Source organism: Vombatus ursinus, unplaced genomic scaffold (genome assembly GCF_900497805.2).
Source record: "Vombatus ursinus unplaced genomic scaffold, bare-nosed wombat genome assembly UNPS02015184.1, whole genome shotgun sequence".
NCBI lineage: Eukaryota > Metazoa > Chordata > Mammalia > Diprotodontia > Vombatidae > Vombatus > Vombatus ursinus.
Genome location: NW_020954962.1, coordinates 148,697 through 152,562, shown reverse-complemented (window position 1 = coordinate 152,562; position 3,866 = coordinate 148,697).

Sequence of the window (3,866 nt, the reverse complement as noted above, 5' to 3'; positions counted from 1 at the left end):
GATTTCCCCTTAATGTTAGTACTTACTTCCTTTTAATTATATCTAATTTATCATGTATTAATGTACATGAACATGTGTGTGTGTCTTTACATATAGAGAGTATGAATGAAATCAAAATAGTGGACTTCAGAGCCAGTGAAACGCCCATACCAAATAATAGCATATAAATACTATATAGTATAATAGCAATAAATTGCAATAAAATAGCAATAAAACTACTAATAATGATCATTTCCATTACATAGAAACTTAAAGTTTGCACATTACTTCCCTAGTAATAATTTTTGAAGGAGCTTGGATTAGCTCTAAATTGTCCAAATATGCAGCAGAGTTAATCGCATACCCTCCTTCACTGCTACAGGATAAATATGTCCACTTTGACAATCAAGACAACAGAGAATTTAAGAATATTAAGTGGTCAAACTTTAATTCCTTAAGCACACATTCATTAAGCAGATTTTGCAAGGGAGTACCAAGTTTTGAGAGGGAAAGATAGATATAGAGACAGAGAGAGAAAGAGAGAGAGAGAGAGAGAGAGAGAGAGAAGTAAATAGATCCCCGTCTCTATCTCTCCTCCATTTAAGTGGCTATGTCTCTCTCTACGTCTGCCTTTTTCCATCTTGGTCTGTCTCTATCTATCTTTGTCTCTCTGTCTCTCTTTTGGAGAACTAGAATTTCTTAGTTTTATAGAGATCCCCCAATAGTTAAACTGCTTCCAATGCAAAACAGCCATTGTCCACAATTTTGAAGCTTTCAGAAATTTTGGAGTCACCAAGAAGTTTATCACAGATTCACCAAACCAGCAAATACTTTTAGGAAGAAAATATTTTGGTGTCCATTGGTTTCTTGACAGCTTCTTTCACTTCTTTGTTCCTTAGACTTTATATTGGGGGGCTCAACATGGGAATGACAACTGTGCAAAAACAGAAGTCACTTTGAGTATGAGCCATGAAGTTTTAGAACTGGGGACACACAGTGTCTGAGAAATCATTTGTGTACCTATTGAAACCAGAGTGGAAAACTTCCACCTGCAAAAGTATTACTTAAACTTTTGAAGAAAGTAACAAGATCAGAATATCCTGCTGGTCAAAGGTAAATGATTTGAATGGGGTTTTTACACTTTTATTGCTCCCTATATCTGGGCCCTGTAGTATTTTCTGTCAGATTTTTCTGTTCCAGAATACAGTTCATTCACCTACAGTTGGTAGCAAATAGCGGGTACCAGCCAATGTTCCCCCATCGCCCCATGGATGCAGTCTGTGCTCAGTTCCAGTCAACCTCCTTTGGAACCCATTGAGGTAGCGGCAGCTATGTCCTTGCCATCAGGGAGCAGTCTCAGAAGCCAAGACTTTTGCGTCTCACCCCAAAAGAATTTAGGTCCCATTTGATTGAGGGTAGAAAACTGAGGATGGGATATGAACCCCTAAAAGGAAAAGACCATGTCTTTAGGACCTGGACCCCAAAAAGGAAAGTCTCTGGACTTTTCCAAATTTCTTGGTATTTGCCTGAGACTGTTATCCACTTAACTGGCCTTTCATTGTTGCTACGCCCAATTTCCCAATTCTGTTCGAATACCTTCCAATTGCCCTTTGTGACTTCCCAACCTTAATCTTATCTACACTCCATTTTTCCTGGACCATGCTGCCCCTTCCCTGGTGTTCTATCAACCCAGCTTCCTAGCCACTCCTCCTTAGAACCCCTCCTTCAGTCATCCCATACTACTTGGCCACTCCCCTCCCTCTCACAGTCTTTTTGTATATAAGGTCCATCTGTCCGTTATTCAAATGTTCAGACTCAAAAAATGTAGGCAAAGGCTGAAATTCCTAAAATCGAGCCAAATGCTCACTAATGTTCAAATTCCCTAAGAGCCTGGCTAATATGGTGGATGTTCTAATAAATCTTGTCTTTGGGTGAAAAAAAAAACTGAGGGCACAGTAGAGAAAGAGAAGGATCCCATTAAAGATGGAGATGACAGTTAGGTGGGAGGCATAGAAGGAAAAGGCTTTCTTCCTCCCACTGGCTGACTGCATCTTTATGATGGTGACAAAAATTAAAATATAGGATGTGAGAATGATTATAAGGGTGCTCAAGACATTAAAATTAGCAAGGATGAAAAGTGTCATTGCACATAAATGTCTGTCTGAACAGGAGGTAAAGAGGGTGACAGAATACTCACAGAAAAAGTTATTAATGATGTTAATCCCAAAAAAGAAAATCTAATGACAGAATAGGTAAGTATGAAGTAAGACATTATTCCCCTTACATATTCCCAAGTCACCAGCAGCATATATCATTTCCAGGACATGATAACCATGTACAAAAGTCGATCACAAATGGCCACAAAATAGTCATAGGCCATTATTGCCAATAAGAAAGCTTCTGTCAACATGCTGGTAGCAGTAAAAAAAAAATACCACATGATGCAGCTTCTAAAGGAAATCATTCTGTCTTCCACAGTTAGGTTTTCTAAGAACTTGAGTGTAACTCCAGTGGAGAAACAGAAATCCATAAAATACAAGTGACTGAGGAAAAAAAGTATATGGGGATATAGAGTTTGGGGTTGATCCTGATAATCATAATCATGTCCAAATTTCTCAAAACTGTGACCAAGTAGATAACCAGAAATAGAAGGAAGAAAGGCATTTGAAGATCTGAGGTAGTCAGATAATCCTAAGAGAATGAATTTGACCACAGTACTTTGATTTCTGTCTTCACTCACCATGGTTCCTGTTAAAGAAAATTACAGCATTTCAGAGTTGGAAAATCTCAATGGATATATACTATAATGTTAACCTGAAAGATATATATATATATATATATATATACACACACACACACACACACACACATATATAAAAAACCTGAAATATATATATGTATATATATTTATATATGTATATGTATATATATATATGTATCCCTTTATAAGAAATAGTTAATTGATTACATAGCTTTTTGTTTTAAGACCTGCAATGAGTGGGAACTGATAAGGTTACCTTTGACTTGAATAGCTCTGATTAATTCTAAATTTTTTCCAAATGTAATTTCTACTCATTACCTTTGTTTTCCTTTCAGGCACCAATCTGTCTTTACTGACAACTATAGGATTTGTCTGAAGCAAAATCCTACCACGTCATATTTTACTCAGTAATTCCAATGATTTTAAACTTTAGGATCAAAAAGGAAAAAAAAAAAGCTCTACTTTAAATTTAAACACGTTTGCATTCCAACTCAAATCTGCTTTCTAGATTTACTATATCATCCGCTTTCATAAACTCTATGGCCTAGACACATTGACCTTATTGCTATTCCATATGTATATCACTTCACTGCCCATTTCAGAGTCTTTGTAAGTGCTGTACTGTACTACCACAATGCACTCTCTTTTCAAGGTCACATCTGAAGAACTCTAGTTTCCTTTAAAGGTCAACTCAAATGGCACATTACCTCCACAAAATCATCTTTTGAAAATCTAGCATTTATGTTATATATTCATATATATATATATACATATATACCTATATACCTATATGTTGTGTCCAAGATGTCTCCAATATTGTTTCCAAGAGAGAAGGTGACATCTGTAAAACATGGAATGTTTGATTTTTTGTTTGTTTTTATAAACTCAATACCTAACCAAGAATCGATTACCAAAGAGATAAATAATAATTGCCTGCAGATTGATTGGTTGACTTCTTGGCCTTTCAGATACATAAAAACAGTTGTCAATAACATTGTCTTCTCTCTAGCATGCCCACACCGAATTCTTTCACTAATCCTGACTTGACAAGAATTAGGAGTTCTTCTTCATGAAGATCAAGCTGCTAAGCACTCTCTCCTACTTATTTCTGTCCTGCCGTAGATGA